Genomic DNA, 23,088 nt, shown 5'->3' with positions numbered 1-23,088 from the left:
ATATCTGCAGCCTCCATTCCTGAAACCCACATTGTACAAGAACAAAAGTACTATGATTATGTACCAAGCCTTTCAGCTGAAATTGCATTGGAATGGGAACCGGAAGAAATGAACCTACCTCCCGACCAATTATTTGAAGAAAGCAGTGGCGATTCCTATGAGCGCATCCTGGAGGAGATATGTGCCATACTGGATTCAGCGGTTGGGTTAAGCGTGGATGAAAATGGCTTGCATTTCTGGAGCGACCAGTTGCAGCCAGGCGAAGAGTTAATTCTAGAAGAATGGTAAATATAACAATCGTTATGCGTTGACTCTGCGTTTAAATTTTTTTTTTTTTGTAACCACCATTTTCACTTTCAATGCGTGGATACAGCGTAACATTGCAGACTGCATAACATGTAGCGATCACAAACAAATTGTTTCCTAATACAATATAGTAGGACCTGAAAGAGTAGTACACATTGCTGACGGAATAAATATACGTACTTTCCTATCCCTTTAAACATATTAGCAACATTTTACCATTACTCTAACACATACCTGTTTTGTTATCATGCAACATCTACAACATTGAAAACCGGGTCCACCACGTATGACGTGGGACCCTTGTCATGGGCCAAGGCGTCCTTAAAAAGGATTAGTGATGTAAGTCCCGCCCCCAAGCGACGTGCGCGCCTCAAAGCCTATTGGCTGTCATGTTTTGTTATAGTAACGGTAACTGCAGTGTGTGATGCGTGCGGCTCAGTGTTTGTAGGCGTACCCTGGGCGTTAGCCGAATGTTAATTGAGTGGGAGGAGTGTTAGCGTGCGTTTCACGCTGGCTTAACATGACGTCACACGTATTGCATTTGCGCATTGTGTTATCGGCCGTGCTTTCTGTTCAAACACGTCTGTTTAAAAAGAATACAGATGTACTCGTTTAGAACGAATGTAGTTTCGTCTTCATTGTATTTGAAATAAAGATGTTATGTTTACTGGTATTTTCAACATGTATTGAACGCACAACGTACGCTTTGTTTTGCGCATGCGCTAACAGTTAGTGGAGCCAAGCGTGAAGTGCGTGCGCACACAAAGATGTGCGCGCACATCTTTCAGTATACAGGCAACGTTCACTTCTTATACATAGTTATGCCTGCTACAAATTTAAAGAAACATTACATACTGATGAACAGTTTTACTTCTAACATATAAGTGACTGACGTGTGTATCTACACAATCATATAGAGCTGCGTAACGCGTTGTCACGGATGCATATCTAGTAAGGTGCCATCTTTGACCATCATGTGTTTGCTGTATTTCAGAGATGTCGGGGAAGATACAATCGGATCAATGTATGATTTCAGAAGAGTCTACCTTTATATGAGATGATTGTGAGGAGGAGCCACCGACTACTATACTACATATGGAACTAATTTTATATTGCTTGCAGCGCTTATTAACAAACAATTAAAAATGTGATACCCTTATGCCTATATTGCATAAGCACTTAATTAACATAATGATGTTGCAAAAGAGTGCCTCATGAATTTTTATTGAGTGTTCTTTAATGACTACTAACATTTTATGACATGGTGTGTTTTATATATAACAACCATTCCCACTCTGCTAACACATTTGTGTATTCTAATATGTAATGGAACGTATGACTGTCGAAACTATGTAACAATAATAATAATAATATGAGCATGTTCATGTATAGGGCTGCTAGTTGTACGCAGCGATTTACAGACACATGTTTCAGCCTGAGGTCCCTGGCCCGTGGAACGTACAAATGTTTTTTTGCCGCATGAGGCACAGGGAGATAAAGTGACTTGGCCAAGGTCACAAGGAGCCCACACCGGGAATTGAACCAGACTCCCCTGCTTCAAACTATCAGTGCCAGTGTGTGTCTTTACTCAGTGAGCCACTCCTTCTCCCAATATAAAGGACACTTACAACCAAGTAGCCATTTATTTTTAAAATCTCTTGTTACATGGGTATGTAGATAAAATGGTTTGGGACTGTAGCAAATAATGTTACTGGCCAGATGTTATGGTCCCCTCCAATGCATGATGTTCTGAATATGACATCACCATCATGTTATGAAGTACGTTTCTGTGTATATTTCATTAACCTAACTAACTATAGTTTACTGTGTTTATTAATCGTTTAGAAATACATAGTATAGTCAATATGATGATATAAGCTACCATAATAAAGCTGGTGTTATCATTTGTCGGTGTTATACATGGATCCTACACCAATTGATACACACACAAACAGTTGTCTTAAAAAGTGTGTCTATGCTAGTGATGAATGTGCTCCCGTAAGTAAACAAATAAGTACAGTTATCCCCTTGTCTCCAAACACCTCTATATTACATTAATGGAAATTATAAGGAAACATACATAAAATGTGATGAAATGTGAGTAATCATTTTGTAATACAATGCACATGAAACCTCAAGAGTAGCTAAATGCATATACATGATACAGAAAGTACATATATGTAACATTTGTGTTTAAACCAATATGTTGGGTTTTTAGTTCCAATAATTATAGGAAGATTGAGGTAGCCACATCTTATTACAGATGTCAGCAAATATACATACCATGATCAGTCATACTGCAAATATACCTATAATGCAAAGGAACAATATATAAATTGCAAACATTGACATGCCATCTTCAGTACCGTAAAGAACACATCAAAGTGTGTATTTGGTGTTAAATGTGCAACACCATGTATATTTAATGACATTCAAAATGTAAATCAGCCTGGTGTACACATCATATGGATGTACATGTTACACTGCACCAATAACATTGTATGTAAGCATACTAGAAGCATGAATGATTATGGGCATAATATGTGTTTTGTCTTAGCATAAGGAATAACACAATGCTAAAATATTATTGCTTTGTTACCCAAGTTGTATTCACATACACACAACTAAAGTACAATTGAAGAGGGATTATATAACCTGTGCAACAATAACATACCGGTGCCACATCCCTTTGTGCACACAGCAGAGAAAAGAAAGGTGTGCAACCCATATTCATCTGTGTCCTAACAGAAGGTTATATAAAGAAACATTATTGTTAATATAACATAATTAAACTATAAAAGTAGTACTAGGAACATATGAGTTTGTACTTACAAGAAAAAAATGAATTGATGAGATTCTGTCGTGTCTGGCCACCACTGGCTGTTTGTTCATTTTCAGCAGCTACATGGGTGGGATGCTCGTCTACCAAAGCCTCAGCTAGGTCTGACTGTACATTGTGCCTGAGTGCAACATTGTGCAAAATGCAACAGGCAAGGATAATATCAGACACTTTTTGAGGCTTGTATAGAAGAGCCCCACCAGTTCTGTCCAGACACCTAAACCTGGTCTTGAGTAGGCCAAATGTCCTCTCTATAACAGATCTTGTAGATATATGGGCTGCATTGTACCTGTCCTCTGCTTCAGTTTGAGGGTTTAGCACCGGAGTCAAGAGCCACGGCCTAATTCCGTATCCTGAGTCACCTATAATGAATGGAGCACACATAAGCTGACATTAGTGATCAAATTGTACAATGCCAACATTCCTAAATCAACATGTGTTTTGTGTTAGAACATGTAAATATGTACTCACCCAGCAGCCAACCAGGTTCAAAATGTCCCTCTTCGAACGCATGGAAGACTGAAGAGTTCCTCAGGATAGAGGAATCGTGACTGGAACCAGGGAACTTGGGTACCACATGCATTATCCTCATCGTCGCATCACATACCACCTGTACATTGAGTGAATGGTAGTGCTTCCGATTGCGGTACACATGCTCACTCTGACTAGGTGCAATCAAAGCAACATGTGTGCAATCGATTGCACCCAGCACAGATGGTATCCCTGCTATATTATAAAAGCCAGTCCTGACTTCCAGCCACTCTGTCGCCTCTGTAGGAAAATGAATATAATTCCTAGCGCGTCTATTGAGTGCATAGAGAAACTGGGTCAAGGCCCGCGAGAATGTAGATTGCGAGACCCCGCCCACTATGCCCACAGTTGTCTGGTATGACGCGGAAGCAAGATAATGTAATGAGCACAGCATTTTAACAAGCCCAGGGACTGCACGACCTCTGGCTGTGAAAAAATCTAAATCCCCCCTTATCTCCTCATAAAGAGCTAAGATTGCTGCTGAACTCAAACGATAGCGACTTACAATCTCCTCCTCACTCATCCCATCTAACAGGGTTCTCTCCCTGTACAGACGCGGACGAGGCACAAGTTGTCTCCTCTGTCTTCTCCTCTGATCTCCTGTCCCTCTACCTGTCCCTCGGCCTGTCCCTCTCCCTGTCCCTGTCGTATCCGCGTCACTGTCACTGTCCCTCGGTGTGTCCCTACCTTGCCCTATATGATTCTCTTGATCATCAAGCATGTCATAGAAAAGAATGTTCCTGCGTCTCCTAAACATTCGCAACATTTTGAAATGAGTAGCTGTGAATGAGCAGGTAATGTGCGTCCTTTAAATAGGTATGTGATGATGTCAGGTGACATAGTAAAATGCAAGGTGTTACATTAACATAATAAAGTACTTCTGTGGCAAGCTGTGTGCACTTGTTGTTCTAAGTATTTGTTGTGTGTATTCTGCAGGGAATGATGATATTTGGCAATGATGTGACGTGAAGCTTTGTACAAAGATTGCTTGCAAATAAATAGTTGCATGTGCAATGCATGTAACACTTGTGAACGCAAGAGTCAGTCATGTAATGAGACAAAAAGGCTGAGATTGACGTGGGAAAAGTTTTGTGTAACATGTGTAATTATCCATGTTATTGTGACATGTTGGCAACAATGAATAGTCGTGTGCATATGCATGCATTTGTGTAAGGAGGATAGTTGGTATAGAATGAGTTTACAAGGTGTCCCAATGATGAATTACTGTACATGTGTGTATAAGTTAGGTTGAAGTGCTTGTAATGCAACGGTTACAATGTAAACATGCAATGTGATTGAGCGTCCAATAAGTGACGTCATGAAAATAGGGAGGACCCAAAAGTATATGTAAACATGAGAATACAGATGTACATGAACGTTTAAAGATGCGTGTCACATTACAAGCATTGTGTAATGTAAAGGAAGATGAATATACTGTGTATGTGTGACATGTGTGACATGTGTGACATCATGTAAATAATTGTCGCTGAGTTGAGTAAAATGTGTGATATGATGTGAGGTTCTCCTTTAAGAGTGTAGTATAGTATTTTCCCTTGCCACATCATCACATGATGAGTAATGTGACCCGCAAATGCTGAAAACATGTAAAAGTCGAATGTTATGCAAATAAGACACGTCAGCTGTGACACAATGCAGGGAATGCCCCCACACTGTAATGCAAATCCCCCTTGTATTGTGAGCAATGAAACGTAAACAGTACTATACTGTTATACGTCCCCGCTCCATTGACTTCCATTGATGTACAGAAGATTTTTTTTTTCTAAGTGCCGTTCCGGCAGCCTTAGCGATCGTTCTCCCGTCCAAAATGCCAACTTTAGTTGGCGGGAGAAATCGGCCATAACATCTCAATTTCGTAGTGCCGATCAGCCCCGATAAGCTGTTTTTTTTTGTTGAATCCAGCCGATTTAAAAAAGTGGCGATCAGTGTCGAAAACAGGCTTATCGGCAGGCGACTGGCCATAACCAAATTATCGGCTCCGAAACCTGGCGATATGAAGCACTTATCGGCGCTTACTGAATCTCAAACCCAATTTTGGCTATAACATGGCCATATTTCCCTTATCAACGCTTACTGCATGAGGCCCTATATCTTAAATTAAGACTGATCTTAGAAATGAAATAATTTTATAAAAAGTGGATTAATTCCCAATCTTGATTAATCCCGTTCGGGTATAGGGAATCCATGCTGAAGATCCAGAACATCTCTCGTCTATTGAGCATGTTCAGTCTGTCACCACCCCGAATGGGTGGAGGAACATGCTCAATAGCCGAAAAGGAGAAGTTCTGGATACCCCCTGAGAACAATGGGCAAAATGACGTGACACTGGATGTGTAATAGTACGATTTTTTATGGCTCTAACATTATCCTAACTTTCAAGGGTCTAATGGTGCGTCCAATGTAGTGCCTGCCACAACCACAATTCAATATGTACACAATGAAATTCGAATTACAATTGATAAATGTGGACACTTTTATATTCCTTTTAGGTTTAGATGTTTGGATACTTTTCAATGGAATGGCATACTGTATTGGCAGACAACACAATGAGCACATCTATAGAAGCCTTTTGGTATATTAGAAATATGTTGTGGATGGTTTGAACGAAACAGACTTGGTGACAGAAAACCTGCCAGTGATTTGGCTTTTTTAAAAACAAATTTTGGTCCATCTTTAACCACATTATGTAAATCTGTATCCAATTTAAGGGTGTGCCAGTGTTTGTGAATGATACCTCTAATAGAATCTGCCTGCTTACACTGTTGTGTAATGAAAAAGGGTGCCCTATTCTCCATTTTTTTGGGCATGATGGTTCTATTCCCTTTATATTTGTAATTCTTTTTACCAATGAAGAGATCAGCACGTTCAAGAGTTTTAACTGCATCAAGAGATTCCACAATATGAACCTTATTATAGCCTCTTTTTAGAAATCTATGGACCAAATCCTCAGCCTGAATATCAAAGGATTCCTCTGTGGAGCAGAGTCTTCTAAGTCTTAAAAATTGCCCCTTCAAAATCTCCTTTTTGAGGGGCCTGGAATGATTACTGCTAGCCATCAAGAACGCATTACGCGAATTAGGTTTCCTATGGACGTCCGTTTGAATGATTTTGTTGACATCTATATACAACATTATGTCCAAATAAGCAATGTGTTGAATATCAAAATCATAAGTAAATGTGAGATTATACTGATTAATATTAAGAGTGTTAAAGAAAGTTTCAAAAGAAAGAAAATCACCATCCCAAATGAAAAAAAGGTCATCAATATAACGCCTGTAGAAAATAATGTGCTCTCTAAAAGGGTTATGATCACTAAAAATAAAAATAGATTCCCAGAAGCCCATAAACAAATTAGCATAAGATGGTGCAAATGAAGTCCCCATAGCAGTGCCCTTTAGTTGTAAATAAAATTGTGAGTCAAAAGTGAAATAATTGTGTGTTAATAAAAATGTTATACTTTCAATCAAAAATGTGCAAAGTGAAACCGGTAATTTGGATAGATGAAGATAATGTTGAATAGCAGAAATCCCTTGATTGTGTTGTATGATACTATAGAGCGACATGACGTCCATAGTGGCCCAACTATAGGAGGTTTTCCATTGGACCTCCTGTAGATCCATCAAAAGTTGATTTGAGTCCCTCAAAAAGGAAGGCAATGAGTGAACCAGAGGTTGAAGGAAACCATCAATATTGCGCGATACACCATCTCCCAAAGATCCAATGCTAGCCACTATGGGCCTACCAGGAGGGCAGGTTAGTGACTTATGGATCTTTGGGAGATGGTGGAACACTGGGACGATGGGATGTGGACACAACAAGAAATCAAACTCTTTCTTGTTGAGAACACACAGCATCACCCCCAGATCTAATAAATCTCTTAACTCTTTCAAATAGCTCACCGTGGGGTCGTACCCTAACTTTTTATAAGAACTAGCATCATTTAGTTGTCTGAGTGCTTCTAATTGATAGCTGGATGATGATTGCACCACCACCGCTCCCCCCTTATCCGCATTTTTAATAACTATAGAATGATCGTTCTGCAGAATGGTTAGTTCAGCTCTTTCTTCATAAGTCAAGTTATCGTGGGGGAAGCGGATGGAGGAGCAACTCTCAGACAGCTGTTTTAGATCCTGTTCAACTAGTCTCTCAAAAGTGGAGATGAAGGGGCCCTTAGATGAGTAGGGAATGAACGTTGATTTTTTCCTAAAGTCTGTATGTTGATGGATAAAAAAGTTAGACATAGTTATATCATTACATTGTGCATCATCATGTTGTTCAAGTAGCAATCCCTCCATATCAGATATCACACTTTGTTCCCTAAAGGTAGAAATAGAATGCGAGGGATCAAGGGGCAAGCTCTCATCGGTTAGAGAGGAGGATAATGTCATCTCTTGGGACGGCTCTGCACCTGACCTAGAGGAAAATAATTTTTTGAGGCATAATTTCCGTATAACTGGCAGGTTTTCTGTCACCAAGTCTGTTTCGTTCAAACCATCCACAACATATTTCTAATATACCAAAAGGCTTCTATAGATGTGCTCATTGTGTTGTCTGCCAATATGCCATTCCATTGAAAAGTATCCAAACATCTAAACCTAAAAGGAATATAAAAGTGTCCACATTTATCAATTGTAATTCGAATTTCATTGTGTACATATTGAATTGTGGTTGTGGCAGGCACTACATTGGACGCACCATTAGACCCTTGAAAGTTAGGATAATGGAGCATGTTAGAGCCATAAAAAATCGTACTATTACACATCCAGTGTCACGTCATTTTGCCCATTGTTCTCAGGGGGGTATCCAGAACTTCTCCTTTTCGGCTATTGAGCATGTTCCTCCACCCATTCGGGGTGGTGACAGACTGAACATGCTCAATAGACGAGAGATGTTCTGGATCTTCAGCATGGATTCCCTATACCAGAACGGGATTAATCAAGATTGGGAATTAATCCACTTTTTATAAAATTATTTCACTTCTAAGATCAGTCTTAATTTAAGATATAGGGCCTCATGCAGAGAGCAGCGCTAACAGGGAAAGCGGCATGTATTGGCGAAATCTGCCTTTAGAAAGGCAGATAATGGGGAGTTTTAAAAAAAGCGCCATTTTTTTTTCTCAGAAACTCGCCGCGCGGCTGGAGAGAACAGAAATCTCTCCAGTGTTGAAAACGGCCTTATGCAGAGAGCAGCGAACGCCATCTAGTGGCTGTTCGCGGCAAAAAAATGGCGCGATTTTCAACATTTTTCCTCTCCACCAAGCAGCTGGCGCTCCGCGGCCGGTGGAGGAGAAAAATAAATAAATCGATTTCTTTCCCACTAGTTTCAACAGCGCTCATAGCGCTGGTTGAAACTCTCCATATGCAGAAAGGATTGTAAATGCAGTTTTATGCCCTTTCTGCATATGGAGAAAAAAACTCTCCAATAAAGCTACATTTTATTCCCCTCTCCAATTTTAAATAGCGCTGCTCTCTGCATGAGGCCCATAATGTCCTAACATTTATATTTATATTCATGCTAAATGTGAATTAATATGTGATTTTTCTATTCTTCCACCCTTTAGGGGTTATTTAGTTTGTTATATTATTAGTATTAAAGTATTATATTTTACACATTCTTATTATATACCATTTTTTAATCTATTCTATACATTCACATCTTTTGATTCTAGATGTGTTTAGAAAATTCACCAGCTTTGATATATTTTTTATACTTATTATATGGTTTATTATTTTTTTAGTAAATCTTACATATATACAGTATTATTATTCTTTGTACTATTTCATATATATACATATGCATTTCTTTAAATATTATGGTTATTATTATTTTTAGTTCTAGTATAAGATTGTTTATTTCTTTTTCTATCTAGTTTAAGATTTGTCTGCATCATTATATATTAAAATATTGCTATAAGATATAAAAATAATGGAATGAGTTATGGGTTCATGGTTGGGTATAACTATATATGTCCCCATCTATCAATTAAGAGTTTAATATAGTTAGATTATGTTTTTATTCTTGATTTCTTTTTTTGTATAGTATATTGTTTTCTTCTTCATCTATTGCTTTGATTATTATATTCTAATCTTTTGTTATCTTGCTTCGTTTTTGCTTTTTATATTGATTTACTATTGAGTTGTGTATTTGTATTGTACTTCCGCCTTTGCCTTTTCAAAACGGAGGTATTTCTACCCTATGAGGCCACCGTAGTTCTTACAGGGACTCAGTTTCAGTCAGATTCTTTCTGACTGATTTTTGGCGCGAAATTACTTCCGCATTGACTGGCATATAAAGTTGATTAGCAGGGACATAGGTTACTCTTTGATAAAGCGCTATTTAGCGCGAAATGCATTAGAGGACCCTTTTTATGTAGCTTTTGCTACCATGCATCTCTATTAAAGCATTTTTAATTTTCACTATTCAGCCTCCAGCCCTACTTTTTTCAGCAGTGCTCTACCTTCTCTCCACGCATATTTGATCTACACAACGGACGGATGCACGCGTATATGGAGCATAAGGGGTCTATCATGTGAGTCATTTATCTGTATTTCTTACATTGTGACTGTGACTATAGGGTATTTGCATGGCTCCAGCCTTTGGTTCAGGACACCATCCCTCTCTATAGTGAATGCACTGGGAGTCCTTTTATATAGGGGCTGTTTTGTGATTTCATTTTGAGGGTGGTTATATGCTTTCTGTCCATATCAGGCTTTATTTGGTGAGCTATATACCCTGTCACATATATACATTTTTTCATTGATTTGACTCAACCCTTGACTCCTGGGCTATATTGCCTTCATTGCACTTTTCTGGGAATTAGAAGCACCATACAGAGATTCATTTCTCATCCTTTGCTGCAGGATTCAAAGTCAGAGAGAAACGTGGATGTAGAGGAATTCTGTCCACGTATTCTTTCCCCTGTTATCTCTCTCAGTCTCACAACATAGTACTTAGATTGTAAACTCTACAATAAGAAATAATGTGCTACTATATGTTTGTGCTCTTATTGTATATTTGTAAAGCTCTGTAAACACTAATGTTGCTATCTAAATACATACATGTACAGTACATGCATTCAAAATGTCTTATCTCTCGAGCTCCCATTCAATATGCTATAAAGCCATTATCTCTTACTCAGCAAGGTATCATTGCCTTTAAAATGATTGGATTTAAAATTTTGCCAAACAAGGGGAAGATATTTCACCGCATATTAAATAGAGACCTCAGAACCTATCACAGGGATTCCCTACCAGGGTTCCTTGAAGCAGTCTCAGGGGTTCCTCATACCGAAAATTCCCCCACCCCCACTAGAGCCTGCTTGTTCTCAGGACTGAAGGGTAGGAGCACGCTCTAGCTGTGTGAGCCGGCACTGCTGGTGTCTGCTGCTAGCTAGAGCGAGCATGTGCAGTCCTGCCAGCTCTGCCATTCTGCTGTCCACCGCTGCCTCTTCCGCAGCAACCGAAGGATACCAGCCCCTCCTCCCGCCTGAAATAAGCATATGGGGGTGGAGGGGAGATTATGTGAGATCCAGGGTGGTGGAGGGTGATGTGAAATGCAGAGGGGGTGGGCGATGTGAGATACAGGGGGGAGTGATGTGAGATGCAGGGGGGTGATGTGAGATGCAGCGGGTAGGTATATGAGGATGATGATGATGAGAGGTGCTGGGGGAGATATGAGGATGATAATGATTTTGCCCGTGCGGCCCGAATCTGTTTTCCTTGGAGAAGCTCGGCCCTTCTCACTTTACAAATTTAATATGTATTGGTGAGGGCATTTTTAATATGTATATGCGGGGGCGGGGTATTTTTATTATGTATTGCGAGGTGGAGTTATATGTATTTAGGGGGTGGGTTTTTTTGATATGTATTTTATAGGGGGGGTTGAGTGAGAGTGGGGTAATTGATGGAAGTTAGGGGCGAGTGAGAGGATAGAGGGGGTGGGGAGGTAGTGAGTGAGGAAAAGAGGGAGTAAGAGTGAGACACAAGGGATAAATACATGCGAGGCAGATGGGGGGAGAGAGAGACTGAGGGGAGAGAAATACATGGGAGCAGGGTGGGAAATAGAGGGGACTCGTGAGGTGTGAAATGCTGTGATTTACCCCTGTTGAACCTAATATGTGTCAGCAAGATAGGGTTCCCTGAGATTTTTCAAAATACTTCAAGGGTTCCTCCAAACAAAAAAGGTTGTGAATCGCTGATCTATCATTACAAAAAATAGTTCCAAGTTTGTGGTACTGTAGGGTTAGATTATGTACTGCTGCGGCCGAGTTTATTCGAGCATTTGCCCGTTCTCGGCCGCAGCAGTAACCTGGCGCGCGCCGGAGGGTGCCGGGCGCGCGCCGAAGCAGCGGAAGAGCGCCCTCCGATCGGGGTGCTCTCCCTCCCGCTGCCGGGTCCGCCGGGTCCCCCGGAACCCCCTGCCACCGTCCCCCACATCGCGGGACACCAGGGCTCCCTCGGGGAGCCCTGGACGTGCGTGCAGGGGGCGCTGACACCCGATGACGCGTGACCGCGCATCGGTGATGCGCGGCACGCTGAGGGAGTGCGGCTCGCAAGCCGGGACATTTCCCGGCTTGCGGAATGAGCCGCACTAGGATAAAGTGTGTCGGTAGTGTATGCATTATTTTATTAAGTATAGAATTGAGAGAATTGTACAGTAAGCATTCCATACAATTTTATACATTTTTGTTAAAAACGCCAAATAATTTAATATCCACATGAACCAAAAATCTAATCTTGTATTGAAATTGCCTTATAAATATCATATTTATGAGGACACATGAAAGAAAATAAATATATGATGTAGTATATTGATTACAGAATGCAGCTTCTTAAAAATCGATTCGCTATGCACTTTTGTTTCTAGAATAATAGTCTGATATCATATCATCACTCCAAGGCCAGGAATCTGCTTGTTAATCTTTATCTTCTCTTTGCCTCAAAAGGGTAACAGAGAAAAAGTCCAAATAGTGCAATATTTTAAAAATATATGCAAGTTATTGTTAATAAAAAAAAAACGCTCATATTTATTCTCTCTTTAGGAGTTACAAGGTGCCTGAGCATCCCCACATTCTCTCTGCGGGTTCCCGGTCTCTCCGTGTTGCTCACATGACTTCCGTTTACTCAGGATACATCATGTTTGGTTTCGCTAGGTGCTCTCTGCTCTCCTTCTGTCTCAACCCTACTTTTCACAGCGTCCCCTAGCGGCTTCCTCATGGACAATGAAGCAGACAGTCTTTCTGGGTTTCTATAGTCTATTAGGTATTAACACTTTACTGTCCCATATTTTCTCCATTACTACTTTTTCAATATATGAAATACAAAAAATATAGAACTTGCACTAACCCTTTCTTGATGTATATATCTAGTGCTCTGATCCAGTACTTCCACCAACAGGTACAATCGATATATGCAAAAAATAAATTTAGACTGGCACTCAAAAAACATATATTTGCTAACTCAATGAGTAATTTACAAAAATAAATGTAATCAAATTTTAGAAAAAATATTTTTAAATAAAAACTGTTTAATCAAATCCCAAATTGATACTAAATTGAGAGTGTAAATAGCAAGTGAAAAGTATTTTTAGAGATACATATTTACCACGCAGATTTCCCAAACAAGCAACACTAGCATTTCTGGGCACCTTGCCCTTTCCTCTGACTTAACTAAATGTATTGTGATGTGGTTTTAGGCTTAACAAAACAATGGTCTGTGCTGGAGTTATAGATGCTATCTGATCTGTAATGAATCTGAATATTCTCCCTCATTCAGAACTGGTGATGGAAAACGTCATTTATAGTTTCTCTCCTTCTCTTTTTCACATCTGTGAAACATCTCTTCTGGTATCTGGAACACATACCAATTTTGCATAAGTTCCATAGTAACCAAGGCTACCTGGTGTCATATGCTGTGTATGGAATGCCAGTATGGATTATATTTTAGAACAATAGCATAACCATATTTTGGTTTATTTAATCTAGTTCTATCTAATTTAGGGCCTCATGCAGTAAGGCCCGATAAAATCTTTTCACCAAGTGTGGCGGATAGGTGGGGGATCTGCATTTTTTTGGCGATTTGCCCTCGCAGTATTCAGTAAGGGCCAAATCCTTCCTATCCCTGCCGAAGCACTGCGAAAGCAAAGCTGCCGATGAGCCTGTGCCTTTACAGCCTGGCTCCCGATAAGCCTTCCGATAGGCCTTTGGTGGCGATAGATGTTTGCAGCAGAGAGAGACAAGCCGCTCTCTCAGCGCAAATATCGGCAACAAATAAAGTATTTTTAAACAACTTTTACTCCTAGTGTACATGTGCAGGGGGTCTCCGGAGTTGAACCGCGTTGGTTTCAGGTCGGGGGACCCCCTGCTTCCCGAGATACAGGCCCCTTTATGAGGTGCCGGTATCCCTCTGCGTTTAAAGGTCCCGATCACGTGACCGCAGCATGTAAACAAAGCAGAGGGATACCGGCACCCCCTAAAGGGGCCTGTATCTCGGGAAGCAGGGGGTCCCCGGACCTAAAACAAAGTGCTTCAGCTCCGGAGACCCTCTGCACATCTACACTATGAGTAAAACACACACATCAATAAAGACTCGTTCCTTACCTTACAGGGTATCTGCTATAGTAGCGAAGCAGCATTAATATTTATTTAATTATACTGTACTGTGAGCAGGGGGTCCCCCGAGCTGAACCGCATCACTTTGTGGACCAGGGACCCCCTGCTTCCCGAGTTACAGGCCCCGGAATGTGTCATCGGCTGGCAGTGTCGCCGCCATCTTTATAGCGTCCCATTCGCGACGTGCCCGCTATAAATATGGCGGCGACACTGTAACCGATGCCCCAAACTGGGGCCTGTAATTCAGGAAGCAGGGGGTCTCTGAGACACAAATTAATGCGGTTCAGCTCAGGGGGCCCCCTGCTCCCGCACAATAGTATTAAAAATACATAAATGCAGCTTCATTACTATAGCAGATAGCCACTAAGGCAATGAAGGGCTTAAGGCAGAATAGCATGTTTATTGGGGACATTTGCCCCCAATAAACATTGCAATAAACAACATACAACCCCTGTGTATGTAAAATACATAAAAACAATAAATACATTAAATACATATAGTACTCACCACCCATGTTCGTCTGCCACGATGAAGGCCATCCTCATCTTCATCCTGCCCATGCCCCATCCGCTTCTGCAAAACAGACACAAGAATTAAAACATCCAAAGTAATGTCCCCTAACCCCTTAATCACCATAGCGGTTATTAACCGCTACAGTCATTAAGGGGTTAACCCACCATCACCCACATACCGTCCCCCACTAACCTCCCCAACCAACCTCACCCACTACCCACAGGGGAGTCCTACCAAACACCCTTGGGCCCAATACCCCCTCCCCAAGCACATACTGTACAATAATGTGCCAAATAAATATTATCCACATAGGGATAATACATTATTTGGCCATTATTAAACACATTCAATACCATAATCAAATAAAGAAATTTGTACTAACCTCATCAATAAGAAGGCTCCATCGCCAGCTTCATCCTTGATGTCCATTGCCAAAATAATAAATAGGCAATACATCTGAATTACATTAACATACAAATGAACCCCTTAATCACCTTATCGGGTACTAACCTCAAAGGTAATTAAGGGGTGAAGCCATCCTGCAATGGCAACACCACTTATGCATAACATCCTCAATGAATTAAAAACCAATTTCCTACACAAATCTCAATTAATCATTCAATCTGAAGGCTCAAATGCCACTTAAAACATTGCCTTTACAGTGTATACATGTAGCATAACATGTAAACTACATGTACACGCTGCAAATCAATGTTAACAATACAGTAATCCAACTCAAATAGCCTGACATCACAAGAACTATATTATGTAAGCAAATAAAGTCACCATCAATGAATAAACACACATGAATTACATCCCTAAACAATTAAAATACCATCCCTACCAATTACACAATTAACTATAGCTATCGTAACAGAGAACAAGTTCAAAAGATACAAAAAAGGACACCAACAATTACTATATACTAAAGCAACCCTCTCCATAACCTACAGTACGGCATAAAGCCCCAAACTTACATCTCTCTAAAATAAAATACATTTAACACACATCTATGCATAGCAGCATAGCCACAATCATTTACAATACATAAAATGAAGCTTTAACAACACTATCATTTCTTACCCTGTATGTATATATCTCTCTAAACATACATACATACACACATGCTTTAGTATATAGTAATTGTTGGTGTCCTTTTTTGTATCTTTTGAACTTGTTCTCTGTTACGATAGCTATAGTTAATTGTGTAATTGGTAGGGATGGTATTTTAATTGTTTAGGGATGTAATTCATGTGTGTTTATTCATTGATGGTGACTTTATTTGCTTACATAATATAGTTCTTGTGATGTCAGGCTATTTGAGTTGGATTACTGTATTGTTAACATTGATTTGCAGCGTGTACATGTAGTTTACATGTTATGCTACATGTATACACTGTAAATGCAATGTTTTAAGTGGCATTTGAGCCTTCAGATTGAATGATTAATTGAGATTTGTGTAGGAAATTGGTTTTTAATTCATTGAGGATGTTATGCATAAGTGGTGTTGCCATTGCAGGATGGCTTCACCCCTTAATTACCTTTGAGGTTAGTACCCAATAAGGTGAGTAAGGGGTTCATTGGTATGTTAATGTAATTCAGATGTATTGCCTATTTATTATTTTGGCAACGGACACCAAGGATGAAGCTGGCGACGGAGCCTTCTTATTGATGAGGTTAGTACAAATTTCATTATTTGATTACGGTATTGAATGTGTTTAATAATGGCCAAATAATGTATTATTCCTATGTGGATAATATTTATTTGGCACATTATTGTACAGTATGTGCTGGGGGAGGGGGTATTGGGCCCAAGGGTATTTGGTAGGACTCCCCTGTGGGTAGTGGGTGAGGGTGGTGGGGGGGTTAGTGGGGGAGGGTATGTTGGTGATGGTGGGTTAACCCCTTAATGACTGTAGCGGTTAATAACCGCTATGGTGATTAAGGGTTTAGGGGACATTACATTGGATGTTTTAATTATTGTGTCTGTTTTGCAGAAGCGGATGGGGCATGGGCAGGATGAAGATGAGGATGGCCTTCATCGTGGCAGCCGGACATGGGTGGTGAGTACTATATGTATTTAATGTATTTATTGTTGTGTATGTATTTTAAATGGACAACTGCACTATTATCCATTTGTGGATAATAGTCATTGTGCCCATTACTATACTGTATGTTAGGGGGTATAGGTGTTGTTGGGGTCATATATATATATATAAAAACAGAAGAAAAAGAAACCTCTAAAGTAGCACTCAGACAATAATTTGCAAAAATATAAAGGGTACTTTAATTAAATCCAAAAGATAACAGAAATACAAACAACTGACTGATGAGACTGCCTGTCTAAAAAATAAATTGGTTGACACAAAAAAATGATCAAAAACACAGTGTAATAAACCCAGAAAAAATAAAACTAAAAAATCGATGCCCTAAGAGAAACCTTGCTCACTGAGGGAAAGAGTAGTTTCCCGCAGTGCAGCAGTACAGACCGGCCGGTCACAAAAGATGTTAATGACTAATAGACATCATAAATCAAAAAAATGCAAAACTGAGAGAATATACACAGAAAAAAAAAATTATATACATGTGTTGTACTGATAGCAGTGAGAGTGTCAGATACACAGGGGTAAGCCTAATACAATTGTATAATGCTATAACAGGGAATATATGAAAAATAGTTCATTTAGTGACCCAAATACACAAATATAAACAGATGGGAAAAACAAAGGGAGAGATGAATAAACAGAAATACTCAGCTCCTTGAGAATGAAACACTGCAATCATCAATCAGCACAGCACAGTCACAAATAAAGTCCAAGATATTGGACAGTGTTGATAGTCCCAAATAAGACTGAAGGCAGGCAGGGTCAGCAACAGCAAAAATTAAAATTAGCCCACTAACGCGTTTCGCCCACAAAGGCTTCCTCACGAGGAAGCCTTTGTGGGCGAAACGCGTTAGTGGGCTAATTTTAATTTCTCAAGGAGCTGAGTATTTCTGTTTATTCATCTCTCCCTTTGTTTTTCCCATCTGTTTATATTTGTGTATTTGGGTCACTAAATGAACTATTTTTCATATATTCCCTGTTATAGCATTATACAATTGTATTAGGCTTACCCCTGTGTATCTGACACTCTCACTGCTATCAGTACAGCACATGTATATAATTTTTTTTTTCTGTGTATATTCTCTCAGTTTTGCATTTTTTTGATTTATGATGTCTATTAGTCATTAACATCTTTTGTGACCGGCCGGTCTGTACTGCTGCACTGCGGGAAACTACTCTTTCCCTCAGTGAGCAAGGTTTCTCTTAGGGCATCGATTTTTTAGTTTTATTTTTTCTGGGTTTATTACACTGTGTTTTTGATCATTTTTTTTGTGTCCACCAATTTATTTTTTAGACAGGCAGTCTCATCAGTCAGTTGTTTGTATTTCTGTTATCTTTTGGATTTAATTAAAGTACCCTTTATATTTTTGCAAATTATTGTCTGAGTGCTACTTTAGAGGTTTCTTTTTCTTCTGTGTTTATATATCTATACTTTTCCTCTAGCACCGCCTACAACTTATACTTTATTTCTGTTACAACTATATCAGTTATATTTTTCTGATTTAGGTAGGTTTATTTGACATTGCATTTATTTTTTTTGGAAGTGATGCGGTATTCATTCACCTGTGTGTTAATATTATATATATATATATATATATATATATATATATATATATATATATATATATATATATATATATATATATATATATATTTATTTATTTAGTTAGTGTGGGGCTGGTGTGTGTATTTTTTTTATTGTGGGTAGTGGGGGTGGGTGAAGGGGGTATTAGCCCCAACGGTGGTTGTTTAGGGCTTGCGGGTGGGTAGCGGGAGGCCTTAACCCCTTCATGACCTTAGCGGTATTAACCGCTACGCTCGTGAAGGGGTTAAGTGCCCCCGCAACCCCCCCGCAAGTCCTAAAATCACACCCAGGGCCAAATACCCCCTTCACCCACCCCCGCTACCCACAATAAAGATGGCACGGTGGGTTAACCCCTTCATTGCCTTAGCGGTTAGCCGCTAAGGTAATGAAGTGGCCTTTAAATGCCTTTTTCCTGCCTCGGATGCATGCCGGGGGGCTCCTGTGCGGGTATCAGCTCCGGAGACCCCCGGCATCAATAACAGGCAGGAAAAAGGGCTGTTTTTTTCTAAGTGTCGCCCTTGCCGATGCTTCTCCTCCAGCAAGTTGCCAACTTTAGTTGGCGGGACAGATTGGCCATAAAATCTCCAATCTGGGGTGCCGATCAGCAGCGAAACGAAAAGCTGATCGGGGCTTCCTGAATTCAGCCGGGTTTAAAAAGTGCCGATAAGTGGCTTATCGGCAGCCGTCTCCCGATAAGTTCTTATCGGGAGGAAAAGTTGCCGATAATTCCCACTTATCGGCACTTACTGAATCAGGAAGGAAAAAATGGCTATAAAATGCCGAAAAAGCCTTATCGGGGCTAACTGCATGAGGCCCTTAGTCTCAGTTATATCTAACGTACAGTAGTCTTGATATTTAATTCCATTCCTACTTAGGTCAGTCAAAGGCTTTCATGTTGTGATTGACAATTTTCTAATCTAGTCTGCAACAGATATTATTTTAATGTAATCACATAGTATGTGACAATCAGATAATGTCATTCTAAAACTATTTTATCATAGTGGATACAACAGTCTTATCCATGTAAGGTATCTCCATCAGGATGTATATATACAGATCAGGGTGGTACAAAGATACAATTAAAAATGATGTACCCAGAAAAGGAGTCACAGTACACGAGGACTTAAAAATAGAACAAATAAAAAATAAAAAGGATTCTTAGGAAAAATATTTTAAAAACATACGTACTATTATGCTGAAAATCAGAGAAAGAGAGAAAAAGGGCAAAAAATATACTCAATGTTTTATTATTTTACATAATGATCACAAATACATTATATAAGTTCTTGTATTCAAAAGTTTCTCTGATCAAACCCAGTATAGTGGTAATCAGAGTACGCATATATCAACCACTCAACTAAGTACATATAGTAGGATACAGGACCAGACACAGAAGGAAAGGCAGATTCTACACAGCTGGAGTCTGACTTTTCAGTGGGAATAAGCATAACAGGAATTTTCGCAGGCATCTTTTTTTTTTTAATCTTCCATGGATGAGAGTTTGGCCGTATTTCTGGATTGTTAGCACACTTCTTTTCTTTCTTTCAGAGTGCTCTCATCTGAGAGAGTTCCAATTGCAGACACAGGGATTTTCTCTTTACCTGGGGAAGAGTGCCCTTTGCCGCCAATCATATTCGCCATCACAGAGACCTATCTTTTCTGTACGTACAGTGTTTAGGCAGCTCCACCATCCTAGGGGTGCTTTGTTGGTGTGCTGTGTTACTGGGCCCACAAAACAGACATCCTCATCAGTATCATCGTAAGACCGGAAAGGACACTCTTTTTCTGTGACCAAGTTGATTACAAAAATACCACATTTTGGCCACCATTTTGATGGTATCAGGTGTATTCTACCCCTGACATCTAGCACGTGATTCTGTTTTTCTTGCTTTTGGTTATTCAAGCTGTTGCGGGTACTCTAAGCAGGGACTGTAGCAAACAAATGTGCAAACATTTTCTCAGATGGTCTCCAGGGCTACATTGAAATTTAAGGGCCACCTTTCATCCCACTTCAACCACCATATATAGTAGACATGTGCTAAGGCATAACCAGGAAGACGTTAAAGGAAAATAATTGTTGGCTTTTATTTACTACAGCTTTGTGTCAGCATGCAAAAATAAATTAAACAGACCTATCCCTTTGTAAGGGCAAACTCACAATTCCCAGTCCATATCTGCAGGGCTCGGAGGCTATGATCCAACCTATGATCCTAAAGTTCAAAGAGTTACCTTTAAGCAGGGGCTCTTAATATCAGTCTCCAGGTCTGGGTTGGGGTCCGTAGGGAGTTACCCTATGGCAGATTTCAGAGTCTGCTGCTCCCTGGAATAGAGGGTCTGGTTCCCTGGGATCTCTCTCTGGAAGCCGAGTCCTTCTAGAGAGCCCTGCAGTGCAAGAGATCCCCATGCAATTTGTGCATCACACCTTTTAACCTGCTTGATGAGCCAGGTGGAGACTGGTTTATTGATTCTAGCTGCAATTAACCTGCTCCCTGCTGGACTCATCAGCTACAGACAGGCTTTAAGTGTGCTGCCTTTTTAAACCGGGGAATGGCCCTGTCACATTCAGCATTACAGAATGGGCCATACTGTCGATAGAGGGGCACTGCTTTCTGCTTCCATTTTTGGTTACCTACAAAATAAAAGTATCCACCTTTAAATACATTATTTTGTAGTTATCTGTGTATGTGCGGCAGAGTATCGCTTTTTTTATGCTGGACTACACAGAAGCGGTTAAGGAGCTGATTCCTTCTCTGATTCAAGCACGATGAATCTCAACAAGAATCATCTTCTAAACAATGTGAGTACATACTAGCAGGAAGTGTCACAGGAGTTAGGATCACAGCAGATGGGACCATAGATTTTGGGGTCATACAGTAGCTGCTGGCGACATATAGGGCTGAAGATGTCACAAAAGGAGGTTCCATTGGAGTCGAATGAAAAAAGAATTATCCTCAACCTCTGCTTGAGAAGTCTCAATCTAAGGCTGGTGGTTTGGGTTGGTGTGTGTGTGTGCGTGTGCGCACGCGCGCATCTGTTCCGTGTTAGCCAAGCTTAATAATCAAAAATTAATAGATACCTCGTCCTCGTCCTCCCCCTCCACCTCTCCTCCCCTTGTGAGTTTTATGTTGCGAGTAATATGTTTTTAATGCAAAAAAATTGGAATAACCACAAAATGGAGGAAGTTAAATGCAAAAGAATTTATTGTAATACCATGTACTGCAAACAAAAAACAATAAACTTCAAGTTATATAAAAAAAAAATGAATAGATAATACCGTTCTGTGGCTAACGAAATTCTTTTATTTGTGCGGGCTTTCGAGATACACTGATCTCTTTTTCCGGCATTGTTACAATGAATAAAGCAAGAAAGGTTTAACTTAAAAACAGTGCATCTTGGAATGTTATCTGTGACTGAAACCTATCCCTCCCCCCCTGTGCTGTATGCGATTTATGACTTGAGGTGTTAAATAGTCCCCCCAACAAGCTCAATTCACCCCCCCCCCACACTCAATAACCCCCTGCCCTCCTCACATATAAATAAGTAAATAAATAAATGAAGGGAAAAAAGTCTATTATAGGAATCGAACCCGGCAGAGACTCAATTATCTGTGTGGGGTGATTCAAACACTGACAGCTATTTATATGTGAGAGGGCAGCATGGTTACACTTTTTGTAAATAATCACTACATTTGGGATATGTCTCCACCCCCCAATACATACATACACTAATCTCCCCAACACATACATATACTACCCCCCAAATACATACACTAATCCCCCAAAAACATACATGCTCTACCCCCAAATATATGCATACACTACCCCCCAAATACATATATATACTACCCCCCAAATACACACATTACCCGCCAAATATAAACACACACACTACCCCCCAATACAAACACACACACTACCCCACCAAATACACACACACAACCCCTTCCAATTAACGCACATATGTTCCAACTGTCTAACAAATGTACATTACCTAAACGTATTACCTAAACGCAGATTAAAATGTTGAAAACAGACATGCGTCCATCAAGTTCAACCTATGCTAAATTTATACAACAGATACTTTATCCTATATCCGAACTTACAGTATATTCATCCAGAGGACGGCAAACAAAAAAACCCAGTAAAATATCATCCAATTATGTCATAAGGGGAAAAAATACCTTTACTTTCTAAAAAGATGTCCAACCTTTTTTTAACATATCTATTGTTTCTGCCACCACTGTCTCCATGGGTGATTGCAACTGGGATTTATCCCTACCTGCCTTACAGCTCTGAATCCAACATGGAGCTGGTTAATTGCAGTCACTCAATTAGCCAGTCTCTCCCTAGACTAATGAGAGCTCTATAAAAAGCTTCATGTGAGATACATGACAGAGATTTTTACTCAGAACACAACAGTGCTGACATGAGGAGAGGGTCTTGAATATACGGGAGGACTATATATTGACAGCAAGACACAAGGGCGCTAGGCCTCTTTTCCTGGATGCAGAGGACCCAGGAACCTGCTAGAGCCTTGAACGTCAAGCACACCTGGATACCACTGACCTGAAGGGCCACCTGCT

This window comes from Ascaphus truei, chromosome 1, assembly GCF_040206685.1.
Source record: "Ascaphus truei isolate aAscTru1 chromosome 1, aAscTru1.hap1, whole genome shotgun sequence".
NCBI lineage: Eukaryota > Metazoa > Chordata > Amphibia > Anura > Ascaphidae > Ascaphus > Ascaphus truei.
This window is presented reverse-complemented; position numbering follows the sequence as displayed.